A 13994-nucleotide genomic window follows, 5' to 3' on the forward strand; every position below is an offset into this window, starting at 1 on the left:
GCCATTTGTATATCAGAAGCTTGTGCTTATCAGTACATTTAGAGTTAAAAAAATACAAACCAACCAACCAACCTGGAGCAGCAGTTTTACTTGGCAACAACAACATCTCTATTGTAATGCCATTGAAACAAATGAGGGCCCTGATCAAGTCAGCAGAACTATACCAGAGATGAATTTATCCCTGTATGCCTCCAAATAAGTCACAAGGGAAATGAAAGAGAGACTCTTCAGCAGTTGTGGAAGGAATGGAGTAAAATTGGAGTCAGCAAGATAAAACACTATGGCCACATCCTGATATTAATTAAACCATTTTCCTTTTGTAAAATGATAATAATGGGGCTTAATCTCATAGTCCTTTCTCGGAGAAAACTCTTGGTAATTCTGACTTTTGGACCCCAATAGATCAGGCATCAGTTAAGATTCTGAGAGACTCCTGGAATTTCCACAGGGGTTGCTTACTGTTAGCTTCTCTATTAACTCTGCAGGTTGTAACCTGCACCTTGCTGGTCATATGATTAGCAAGATCAATGAATTTAGTCAAAGTGGTACCAGCAAACTTGATTGAAGTAAAAACATGACAAATAGTTTTCATCATTTTAATTTATACTAGAGTAAGTCTTTCTTGCATAACTGGAAGAGATGGGCGATCTCTTGAATAACGCATTTGACATAACTAATTACCACCTTATCTTTACGACAGAGAGAGTTGGGGCATGAGATTTTTTAGTCAACTTTACACTGGACTTTTGGGTTAATATTTGGAAGATTAATGTTTAATTTCTGCATCTTTCACCCATCGTTCATTGGAGAATTATGCAGAAAAAATAACCAGCATAATTTTGGTATTGTTTTGTAAAGTTGAGTTAAAACAACAAGTTATCATTCTGTATTACAGCATAACCTAAATGACACAATTAGTGCAGAAGAGCACTTTAATTTTAGGGTTGACTCAGTCAGTGATTAATATAGAAATTAGTCATAGACTTACATTTTTTCCTAGCATAGGTCATGTCTAGTTTCACTTTTAAACTCTGAACAGTCAGTTACCTGAAGACTTCATTTAAATGATTTGCAATTTTATTTTCATCCCTATTACACATGTTTATACCAGACAGATCAGTTAATGTAGCACTTGTCAATATTCTCTTTTGACAGTATATTATAATTCAGTGCATAGGTTAGTATGTTTTTGATGCAGTTTTCTGAGGTTAATGTCCATAACTCACATTATGAATTGAGGACCATTTTCTTTTTATATAGACAAAAAATAATCAAGGGTCTTTAGAGTAAAGGTTGAAAAATTCCATGTTGTGTCTTCTTGGTCAAATGGCTTTGCCACTCTGCCTCAGCTTCCTCATCTGTAAAATGGGGATAACAATACTTGTATCACAAGGGTATACGTGAGGCCTGATTAATGTTAGTGAAGTGCTTGGAGATCCTTTAGATGAAAGTATTAAATGAATGCTGAGTATTACTAAACTCATTTCTTGATACCCCACGCTGTGAGGTAGGCATTTTTGTCAAGGTCTTTATGTAGTGTGTGAAGGGGTATCTTGTGCTTTCTATGCTGAAAAACAGGGCACTAATGATGGAGTTCCAACTTTTTACTCTGAATTAAACTGGTAATTTAATGTTACCTGTTTTGTGTTTTTGTAATTTAAATGCTTAATGACTGTAGCTTTCCCATAACTCATTGCAGTAAAATATGAATTTTGAAGTTGGAAACTTGCTGAACAAACTGGCTTCCTGAACATCAAAGAGAAGCTAAATCACAGAATGTGTAATTGAATTTTGAACACACAAACCATATTCACTAGATATTGTTTGCAGTAGCAATCGGATGTGTTGCCTACATCCTATAATGCTGGCATGTGAATTGTGACCTGTTTCTCCTCCCCCAGCCTCCTCCCCCCAACTTTAAAATTTTGTAGTGGTAAGTAGCAGTATACAAAATACCAGTGGTTTTGGTCACAGGGCTTCATGCGTACATTAAGTTTCAGTCATGAGGAATGCGCTCTGAGCATTGGTTTCACTCTGAGCTTCGGGTTTGAAGGAATGCAGAAACCCAAAGTGAAATTCAGTTCAAACTCCAGCATTTCTATCAACCCGGATTCAGCTGAAAGACGAACAATCCTTATGCTAAGCTTGGGCTTGTAGTGAAACCCACTGGCAGGCAGGCTTTATGGGCATTTGGCTTTTTGTTGTGGCTATCTCTACTGAAGACAAAAATGATGCTCCAAGACTAGAGGGTCAATATTTTACATATCATTACAATTACATGATCTTAAAAAAAATCTTAAACTTCTGTCACAGCATTATTAAGAGATTCATTATATGGTCCCTCTGTTGGCTGGGCAGCAGGAGTTGAAAACATTTCGGGAAGTATGCTGACCTCATTGCATTTTGATATTTGGTAGGATTAGGTGTTTTGTATCAATATGGTGAGCATGTTGGATTTGTTCAAACAATAATCCTATTAACTTCAGTTCAAAACAGTGTTTGGCTTAATGCCCCGTTGTATGAAAATTATACTGCAGTAATAGATATTTATCATCCATGAACATGGAGTTGACTTATTTTTTGCTAAGAAATCACTGGCCTTCCCTGAAACAGGAAAATGAACATTTCTTCAGTGTTTTGCTCTTTGACTATTTAAGGCCTTTAGTATAAATCCATGTGTGCTGCCTCAACCTTGGTACATAGTCATCACTGATGAAAACCACTGTATGACGGCTGGATGGCATAAATAATAATTATGTATTATTACTGTGGTGATGCTTTAGAAATATATATACAAGTATTCCTTTTCCTTGATTTAAAAAGAAAGCCCCGTAAAAATACCTGGTTGTTTAATGCAAGAGTAAATCACAAAATAAACTAAAATGAAGAGTAAAAACAGAGAAGGGAAAAAGGTTCCAAAACTCTTCTCCACAGCTTTCAATATAGATCAAGATAAATAAATAGCAATGGTAGTAGGGTTGTTAGGGAAGCATCTGTCAATCAAAGCATTTCAATTCGGGGGCTGCTTTACATCGTTTATATATAAAATACAGTATGTACTGGGGATGTGATTATTGTTGAGGAGGTTAAAAACTGAGGGTCAAATCCTGGCAAAAAGGTCCTCTATGACGTGAAACTCACAGAAGCTGTGTAACCCCCCTGGGATCTTGATGAGGAAGAACATCTCCTATGGGACAGCCCCTTGACTACATCATCCTCATCACTGAGTGAAGTCTGACTTTTTGTGGAACCCAGTTGCTGTAAGTAAAGGCAGGTTCTTGGCAGGAAAAAGCTCCTCCTCCATATCCCAGCAGTGGGCAGAGGTGTTAGTCTGGGGGGATGAGATGGAATGGGCTGTGTGGTCTAAAGACTTGTCCTGGGTGGTATCTCTGCAATGGAGCTGCTGCCAAGCAGTAAAGATAGGGGCCCATCAAGCTGAAGAACACCCCATCTCCCTGAAAACAGGAGTGTTATCAAAAGGAAAAAAAGCAGCAGAAGACACCCCTATGCACCCAAAACATGCCCACATTTAAAAAAAAGAGAGAGAGAGAAAAGAAGTCAATTATTCTTTTCTCAAGGTCCCACCATGAGGGCAAAAGCTCTTGTAATGTACCTTACATCTCACGGCACCTTAGAAAGGAGGTCAGAATCATTATCCTCATTGTACAGATGAGGAAACTGAGGCACAGAGGGGAAACATGGAGCTGCTCAGGGGTAGGGATGCTTATTTGCATAAGTTCCTGCTACCAAAATAACTCCATGACATCTATCCACAGAGCAGATATTTCTTGCCCTCTCTTCCAATGCAGCAGCCTGAACTGCACCCTCAATGTGGGTGATCAGCCAGTTCACAAAGCTGTATGTTGCTTGCCACATGTAAACCCAGCATGATGATTTAGCCCATAAATTCAATATGGCCAGGATTCTTCATAGTTTGCCTATCAGTTAAGTTTGTGAAGTGCTTTGGATCTAGGCTGAAGGAGGCTGTATAAATGTAAGTTTTTAAAGTATATTTTTCTTTCTGTGGCTAATGGAGTTTGCCAGACTATATTTTTCAGAGATTCGGGTGGAGTGTCCGAACAGAATCTTTTAATAATCCACCTGGACAATAATGAATGGCTGGCTGGGAGAAGTAACCGGAACTGTTTTATGAGCCATTTGAAAGACTTTATTTCATCCCTCTATTCCAGGGGTGGGCAAACTTTTTGGGCCGAGGGCCACATCTGGGTGGGGAAATTGTATGCAGGGCTGGGGCATGGGGTTGGGGTGCGGGAGGGAGTGCGGGGTGTGGGAGGGGGTGTGGTGTGCAGAAAGGGGCTCAGGGCAAGGGACGGGGGCAGGGGGGGGGGGGGGGGGTGTAGGGGGAGGCTCGGGGAGGGGGGTGGGGGTGCAGGAGGGCTGCGGACTGGGGCGGGCTCAGGGCAGGGGTTTGAGGTGCATAGGGGTGCAGGATGCAGTAGGGAGCTCAGGGCAGGGGATTAGGGTACAGGAGAGGTGCAGAGTGCGGCAGGGGGTTCAGGGCAGGGAATTGGGGGGCGGGGTGCAGGCGGGGTTTGGGCTCCGGGACGGCGCCGCTTGCCTAAAGCGGCTCCAGGGTGGCAGCGGCACGCACCACGGTCAGGGCATGCTCCCTGCCTGCCTGCCCTGGCCCCACACCGCTCCGCTCCAGGAAGCGCTGCGGCCCCTGGGGAAGAGGGGGTGGAGAGCTCCATGTGCGCTGCCCTTGCTGTGCCTCCAGGTGCGTCCCCCGAAGCTCCCATTGGCCACGGTTCCCCGTTTCCGGCCAGTGGGAGCTGTGGGGGCAGGTGCCTGGAGGCAAGGGCAACGCACGGAGCCCTCTGCCCCCCCACCCACAGGCTGCAGGGAAGTGGTGCCGGCCACTTCTGAGGGCAGTGCAGGGCTCGTGGCGTCACGGGGGGCAATCCCGCGGGCCAGATCCAAAGCCCTGATGGGTCAGATCCGGCCCACAGGCTGTAGTTTGCCCACCCCTGCTTTATTCTATAGTGGAAAGAAGTCAAACAACTTTTTATATTTTAAAGAATTTACCTTTCTTTAAAAAAATATCTTGCATCAGGAATAAAAGTAAATAGATCAACCTAGCCTGATTAATTGGTAATGAACAGATCTAAAACAGAGCACTGCATTCCAGTCTTCCAGATAACGTACTCCCAAAAATGCCTTTGAAGGAGAGCTTACAGCAGGTACAAAGAAGAAATTGAATCAGTCTGTGCTTCACAATCTGGTACAAAACAGTTAAACTGCTGCCAACACACACTCCTAAATCAGTTTTTCAGATCCTCACTCCTTGGATTGTAATTCCAGTGCCATTTTTAGCTTTTCCTTTGTCCAGTAGCTAGTCCTGTCTCCATAGTCTGCAAAAGAAATGAGTGATCATAGCATAAAACCCTCAGTTTGGCAAGGTGAAGTAGAATTACAGACATGTTAAAATGCATTGGTTTGAGTTAGTTCCCTGTTTTCTCCCTGATTAATGGGGTTAAGGGTTGGAAAGGACACCAGATCTGAAGTCTTGCACATCAGTTCAGTTTTCTGAGTATTGTATAGTCATGTTTGTGTTGTATTACTGTCTCTGCCTGTTACACTAAAAGGGATACATTAGAAGAACTATGTATTGTATCTTTCTCTGTGTTAGGTCAAAAACCATCATTAATTTTTCCACAAATTTTATGGCAGCCTTACCTTACCCTTTTTTTTTATTATTATTAACTGAGACACAGAATCTGAAATTGTTTAGTGAATTCAAGTAATTTTCTTCTATGGAGATTTGCTTCTATATTTTGTCTGCAAATCTCCTTAAATTGCAAGCATCAGTTCTAAAACTCAGCCCACTAGCTATTGAGAGAGAAAGAGAGAGAATTGTAGAATCTTGATGATTAATATATAACCTTTCTAACATGTATAGAGAGCCTAGCACTGTAATATTTAATAATAAGCCTAACTAAATAATATAATTGAGATATTTGGCTAGTGTGCCCTTTTGATGGCATTTTGTATTGTAACAGTGTGTTTACCCTGCACCATGCGGATGCATTTGTTCCCTAGTTTCCATCACTGAGGAGTAATTTTAGCCCTCCAGCTGAACCAAAAAACTCCACCCTTTCCAAGGTAACAGAAGTCCAAATAAAGTTCCAATCTTCACACAGTCTCCCTGGCTCTCAACCATTGCTTGAGGGTTTGTCCATCTTCTCCTCTCTTCTGGAAACAACAGCAACACTCCCTGTTGGTCCCTTACAGTCAAAGTGAGTTCACACCCTCCCTTCTTCCATAAGAGCAACCTTTGGGGCCCTCAACAAAATGAAGCAGGTGTCAGGTCTAACCACCATCTTTCTCCTTCCCCAAGGCCACTGCTCTTCCATAAGCATTGCCTCCTCAGGGTACATTAGCCCTGGATCGCTGTCCAGCTATTTTCCCAGGCTCTTTCACTAGCTTCCCCCTAAGTCTTTTCCAGACCCTCTGACTGATGGGACAGCCCTTTTCCTGGTCTCTTTGCCATTAGACTCAGCAGGTCTTGCTGCATCTCCCAGAATTCCCTGTTCTTGGTGGAAACTAGGGGCACAGCACAGTGCAGGACCTGCTACCTGCCTCCTTATTACGTATATTAATTTTTTTTTTAAATCAATTAATTACTTCTGTGTTGTGACAATCTTGAAAATGTGGTGTATTGAAAATGGTGTTAAAATTGTGAATTGTCCTTTTAAATTCTCTGGGTTTTCTGGGTCCTGATTGCAGGAAGAGGGATTTGTAGGGCAGAGTCTGTTCTGTAGATGTCCTAAAGCAAGTGGGGTGATTTCTGCCCCTCTGTTTTAGGGAGCAGCCTGCTTTGTGTCTCTGTTTTGGGTTCTTGTGTGTTATCATTGTGAATTCTAAGACCAAGAATAGCATTACATTTCAGCCTTCCAGCAAGAATATCATATGTTTTTATCTTGCCTCTCTGTTTGTATGATGTGAAACACAGCAGAAAACAGGGCGATAGTTATTTCAATCATTAAAATAATTGCGTCTTTACTTACTCTTCTATGAAATGTGCCCTATTTATCCATACATTGGGTCTCTCCTTGGATTTTTAAAACTATAAACCTCATGCGGTGTTGAGGAAGCTGCACGCGTCAGATGATCAGCTATCTCCTTTGCTGGTGTGGGAGCAAAGAGGCTTTGCAGGTAGCAGGTGCTCGAATGGCACCCTTTCGGTGGTAGTGATGGTTGTGTATCTCAATGGCTAACTAAGGGCCAGTATTGAAAACCTTGAGCTCTTCCTGTAGGAGAAATATTGAGGTAAGATGCCAGCCAGCCAGCCATGTGGAGATGTATTAAATTATTTTGTTTGGCGGCGTCACTCTAAAAACAGGCCCCTTACAAGCATATAAGGTGATGACAGGAGGCTCCGGGATGCACTTTCTGAGACCACTAGTCCTGGGATTAGGGATTCTGAGGAATATGTGTAGGTTTATTAATAAAATTAAAGTAGGTTAAAAAGAAAAGGAAAACTATTTTGAAGATTAACATAGGCACACAAATTGTGTGAAACAAAATGCAAATGCTCTGATTCATCTTTGTGGTATCAGCTCACAATGTAGTGAAAGTTTCTTTTATGTGAAATGTGTTTTAAAATGTTTGCCTCCTCTCTAAAGCAGTGAGTGACCATACTGGTGGCCAGAAGTGTAGGCTTTGTATGCTCAACCCCGCGTCTGTTGAACCGGAAATAACTGAAGCCTTTTGCTTTCTGACATACCAGAGTAACAAAGAACATCTTTGATTTACAGAAATAGCCCTTTGAAAGAGACTCAAAAATAACGACGGTGTTTTTAAACAGATGTTAAGGGCACTCCACTGATGGAAGAACAAATTAACCAAAGCTCCATGTTCAGGGTAGAAGTGGGTGAATGCAGCTGTTCTTATTAAAATGAAATAAATAAGATGGGTGGACTTCACATAACCAGAAAAAGCTTCACCCCGACAGCACATTCTAATATTCTTTTCCTTAAGACAGATCTCCATAAAGTCCTCCACAGATGAGAAGGATAGATTGGCCTTGGTGCAGTTAGCACGAGTGAATAAAGGCCAATTGGGGGTCTGAATAAAGCACATTTATGATCGCCCGCCACCTCACACGCTGGGGAAGACTTTTCTTTCCAGCCTACTTCTTCCTCTCCTCAGACTCTTACTCCCAGCCTCCCCAGGATGGACTGCTGTCTACCTCCTACTGCTGAGTCTTTGGTCTTCCTGCCAAATGAGCAGGCTAGCTCATTTCAGCCGGCAGCGAGCTGCTGGCCCCGTTCAGCAGCATGCAATGTCACTGCCTACTGTGCTGCCTTCTGACTCGCTACTGTGTCTGGGCCCCCTCAATGTGAAGTCACATCCCTACTACAGATGCTGCCAATTAGTGAGGCTTGAGCATCTTACCATCAGTTTAATACATTGGATAAAGACAGCAGAGACCAGGAGATCTTTTCCCTTATTACGTGTTTTCCATTTGAGCCCTTTGCATTAGACTAGACACACTCAAAATAACACTGTCAAATAACTTTTTCCCTAGCTATCTCCTGTTGTGTGTGAAGTTCTGCAGTATCCTTTTTAGAAACCTCAAATATTTTTTTCCGTCTACCAGATTTTGTCCCTTTTCCATCTGGCAAATGAATTTTTTCCTAACACTGTGGAATAGAGCTCAAATTAACATAGTTATTCTAGTTCAAAAGCTTGAGGCCCCATTTCTGCAGTTATCTGCTTGATCATCCCCCTTGTGCCCATGTGAATTCCTGCTGCCTTGAGAACAAGTGTGCACGTGTGTGACCTTTTGCAGAATCAGGACCTGAATCTGTATCTGTATCTGTCATCTTATCTTGACACAGTATCTTTGTGTCCTGGCGTTATGACAGATGTTAGCAGCCCTGGCAGCTCCAGGAACTGTTTATTGGATGCTGCAGCACTCACCAGTGCAAAGCTGAATCCACAAAGCAATGTAATGTGTGCTTTTTTTTTTTCTTAAGTTCACTTATGGGGTGGTAGATTCATTAGTTGATGATTTCCCAGTGCTTTGACTATGTACATAAAGTACTTGTGTCTTACCTTAAAAATACAATTGACCTCTGTGACACCATGTTCTTGCCTTTAGGAATCAAAGAAGTTAGATTTAGAAAAGCCACGTATATCATCTAGTCCAACACTCTGCCAATGTAGATTTGTTCCCTTTGTTTGTTTCCTAGTCTTTTTGTCCATTCTAGTTTAAAATAATTTTGGAGCCAATAAGCTTTCACCACTACTTTCAGGAGAACTATTCCATAGCCTAATACAGTGGTCCCCAACCTTTTTCATCTGGCAGGCACCAGATGATGAGCCACCGCGGACCATGGCCGGCAGACGAGCATCTGCCGAAATGCTGCCGAGAAGCAGCAACGTCAATAAACGTCGCTGCCGAAATGCCACCGACAAGCAGCATCATCCAGAGGCATCGCTGCCAAAAATCTGTGGCATTTCGGCGGCAACACCTCTGGATGACACTGCTTGTCGGCGGCATTTCAGCGATGCTCATCCATTGGCCAGTATGCGGGCGCACATAAATGCCCTGGCGGGCGCCATGGTGCCCAAAGACACCGTGTTGGGGACCCACTGGCCTAATACATCTAGGGTAACCAGATGTCCCAATTTTTTTTTATAGGGACAGTCTTGATTTTTGGGTCTTTTTCTTATATAGGCTCCTAATACCCTCCCCCCGCTCCCCCCACACCCACCCCTGTCCTGATTTTTCACATTTGCTGTCTGGTCACCCTAAATACATCTCAGTGGCAGTTTTCCCTGATATTCAGTTTAAATTTTCTTCCCTAAATTTCATGCAATATTCCTAGTTATATCTCCATGTACCACACACTAGATTTCCTTCATTCCTTTGTGTTTTCACACTTTTGAATATTGGTAGACTGTCATCTCATGTTACCTCACCCACCGCTTAGTCAAGCTGCATGTATTTAATCCTCTTCATTTTCTTTCCTACGTTGATCCCTCCAGTCTTCTCATCATTTTTCTTGTAAGTTTGAGTCCAGACCTGAATACAATATATCAGGAGTGGCCAAACTTACTGACTCTCTGAGCCACGTACAATAATCTTCAGAAGTTCAAGAGCCACAAGACACATGCAATCTGCCCTGTGGCGCGGCACCTGCTGGGGTGTGGGGCTTCTCCCCAGTGGCCCCTAGTCCATCACCCCGCCGCAGGGGAGAAGCCTGAGCTCCTCTTCTCCCCAGCCCGTAAGCAGAGAATGGGGAGGTCCGTGGGGGCGTCTTTTAACTTTAAAAGAGCTGCATGCGGCTCACGAGCCACAGTTTGGCCACGCTTGCAATATATCTAGATGTGGTTGCAGCAGAGCCACATAGAGAGAGGCTATTTATTACCACCCTACTGCTCAGTGATGTGTGTAATCTTTTAACATACACTGCCCAAAGTACATGCATCTTTTTACCTATTATACCTCAATGCAAAGTCATGTCTAATTTACTGTTTCTTACATTATCCTCTTATGGGGGCATAACAAAGCAGCCTTTGGCGGGACACTACTGAGAGTATCAATTCAGGACAAATTGCTTGGAGCAGGGCAGTCACAGCCCGAGGCTGCTGGTCCTTCACTACTAAGGCAAACCAAACAAGCCAAACAGAGAGGAATTTGGTTTTACCCCACTGGCTAACCAGAAGTCATATAAGCAATTCCCTCAGACACTCCAGTTTCCCAGTATCACCACCAGCACTACTCCTTAGGGGGATGAATGGTTATGAAAACCAATACCCCAGTAAAAGAAAAAAGATCCCAAAGGACCAAGCCCCAGACCCAGGTCAATATACCAGTCAGATCTTACCCACAAATCATGCTGTTGCCAATCCTTTAGAAACTAAAATCTAAAGGCTTATTCATAAAAAGAAATATAGATGAGAGTTATAATTGGTTTAGGGTTACCATATTTTAAGTGTCCAAAAAGAGTGTCTCCATGGGCCCTGGCCCCGCCCCAACTCCGCCCCCACCCCCTCCCCCTCCCCTGCTTCCCGCGAGCATTTGATTCACGGGAAGCCTGAAGCAGCCGGCAAGCTGGGGCGGGGGGGCGCAAGGAGGCGCGGCTCTGGCCCCAGCGTCTTCTGTCCGGCTTGGCTCGGGCCCCGAGCACCCCCGGCCCCCGGCCCGGCCCTGGCCGAGCACCCCTGGCCGGCCCCAGCCCGGCCCTGAGCCGAACACAGCTGGCCCTGAGCCCCACACCGCCAGCTCTGGCCCCAGCTGAGCACCCCGGCCCCTGGCTCCGCACCGCTGGCCCCGGGCCCGGCCGAACACTGCCGGTCCCGGGCCCCGCACCGCCGGCCCCGGAACCGGCCCCCGGCTGAGCGCACCGCCGCCCCCGGCCGAGCACCGCCGGGTCCGGCCCCAGCCCCCAGCCGAGCACCCCCGGCACCCGTGGCCAAGCACCCCTGGCCGAACACAGCTGGCCCCGGGCCCCGCACTGCCGGCTCCGGCCCTGGCCGAGCACCCCGGCTCCAGCCCGACCCCCAGCCCAACACCGGCTCCGGGCCCAACACCACCGGCTCCGGCCTCTGGCCGAGCGCACCGCTGCCCCCGGCCGAGCACTGCCGGGCCCGGGCCCCGGCCCCGCACCGCCGGCCCCAGAGGCTCCGGCCGAGCACTGCCAGCCCCAGCGGCTCCGGCCCCCGGCCGAGCATCGCTGGTCCCTCCCTCCCTATTTTCCCGGACATGTCTGGTTTTTTGGGATTTCCTCCCGGACGGGGATTTGAGACCCAAAAAGTCAAATATGTCCGGGAAAATCCAGACGTATGGTAACCCTAAATTGGTTAAATGTAATCAAACACATACAACAATTGCAAAGTTCTTAGTTCAGGCTTGTTTCAGGCTTGATGGGATTACTACTGATTTAAACCAATTAAGTGTCTGGAGTACAAACATCCCAGCTTGGATGGGTCGTTCAGTCCTTTGTTCAGAGCTTCAGTTTCAAGCATAGTTCCTCCAGAGGTCAGAAGCAGGATTGAAGACAAAATGGAGGGGTTTCCAGGGCCTTTTATATCCTCTGCCATGTGGAAGAAAACCCTTTTGTTCTTACTGTGGAAAATCACAGCAGCAAAATGGAGTTTGGAGTCACATGAGCAAGTCACATGTCCATGCATGACTCAGTTTGCAGGCGGCAGCCATTGCTCAAATGCTATCTTACACATTCTCAGGAAGGCTGATATGGATTGGAGTCTCCCAAGGTCCACTGTCAGTTAAGTGTTTCTTGATTGGGCACTTACTCAGAATAGTCCTTTCTCAAGAAGCTGACCAAATGCTTCACTGATGCTAGTTAGAATCAAACACATTGAGATACAAGTACATAGCCCATATTCATAACTTCAAATACAAAAATGATACACATACAGACAGCATAATGATAATCAGCAAATTACAATCTTTTCATGTACAAAGGAGGTCAAGTAAGGTGTCTAAGATTTGGTGCAACTATAGGACCTTGGTTGCAACAATGATCTATACGTTCACAGTTCATGTCAATAATGTCACAGTGGGTTCATATAAATAATTTGTTTTATTCAACTAGATTCTTGTTTTCATGTTTGAAAGAATGTAAAGTCTCAAAGAGAAATTGTACTGAGCCCATCAAATTTCAATGGTTTCATTTTGATCAAAAATGTGGGGTAGAATCTGTAAGGAGACGTAATGCTGTTTCGAGCAGAAAGTCCATCTGGTGCTCAAGGGACTATGCTGCCGGCTTTCTCACTTTTTGACCTATGGGTCCCCAACTCCATGGTGTGCTCTCTCTAGACCTCTAAGATTAGAGGCAAGCCTTTTGCAAAGCACTTTGTCTTCTCCGCCTCACTGCTGCATGCTTTTGATCATCTTGGCCAATGGAGAGACAAATCAGGCCCATGGCGTTAAAAAGAAATGTTAGGAACTAATTTTATTAAGAATTATTAGGAATAAATACAATAGCTCATTTCCAATATGCATTTCTTGCTTTCTCTACTCTTATTCTTGAGTCTGTCTTTAACATTCACTTACATATGACACCCAGTGTTTCTTCTTATCCAGTAGCATTTCTTTATGCTTAATAAGTTACCTCAAACTTTGTGCTGATTAATAACTCAAGACTTGTTGTTGTTTGCTTTTTAGTGTCAAAAGTTTATATGGATCAACTCGTTAATCAGCTGTATTGTCTGAAGAGCATCAGTAAAGATCAGCATTAAGTCTCCTTTTCCAGTGTGAGTAATCCCCCAGCCTACTGAATCATCCTCATTATTGGCATCTTTAATGGCCATAGTCATCCTTGTTGCTTGTACGTTATCCCCTCAAGGAGCTATTGAATGTTTCCAAAGTTAGGGAAAGTTTTACTGTATAAAATCCCTTTAATGACTTGTAAATGGATACCTTCCTTAGTAGTAATGTAGCCTCCTTTGATTTGCAATATCCTTTTATTTTGGTATCGCTTAAGGGCCCTGATCCTCTAATTTATGCAAGCAAATCTTCCACTCAGGTCAGTGAAAGTTCCCCTCCTTCCCCCCCCCACTTTGAGGCAGTAGGACTGGTACCTTAATATGCAGACTGCTGTTATATCACTGTACTGTATATCATGTGGAAGACTTCCACATATATACCCACAAGAAACTTCTCTAAAATAATCACCAGAACTATTTTTCTGGTAGAACCCTGGTTGGAAGACCATTTTATTAAGCAATACAATATTTGGGTTGTTTTTTTTCCTTAGTTTCAAGCTCTATAAGTTTACGTGTATCTGAATTTGACCACTTTTAGGCTAGACTCTGAATTTATCTAAATAACTGAGTATATGTCAGAGTTTGGTAGTCTTGATTTATCTACATTTTAATGTACTGTATGCTGGATAAAACATGCGAGGACTTCGTTTCTGAAACTAAAATGGCTCTTAATAGAATTATTTACAGAGAGGCTACAACCACTGCTGCTAATCCAGCCATGTGCACACAGA

At 44.1% G+C, this 13994-nt stretch overlaps 1 protein-coding gene across 12 annotated transcripts in view; it reads left to right on the forward strand.

Moving 5' to 3' along the window:
* Nucleotides 1–13994, forward strand: part of PPFIBP1 (PPFIA binding protein 1) — a 171846-nt gene that overhangs the window by 32941 nt on the left and 124911 nt on the right. The window contains exon 2 of one of the 12 annotated variants that reach the window (XM_034783095.1): nt 13163–13251. The exons of the other annotated variants lie outside the window; for them this stretch is intronic. The gene's annotated coding sequence lies outside the window, so the exon portion shown is untranslated. The remainder of the gene's footprint in view (nt 1–13162; nt 13252–13994) is intronic. 12 annotated transcript variants of the gene reach the window in all.

This window comes from Trachemys scripta, chromosome 1 (assembly GCF_013100865.1).
Source record: "Trachemys scripta elegans isolate TJP31775 chromosome 1, CAS_Tse_1.0, whole genome shotgun sequence".
In the NCBI taxonomy this organism is placed as follows: Eukaryota; Metazoa; Chordata; order Testudines; family Emydidae; genus Trachemys; species Trachemys scripta.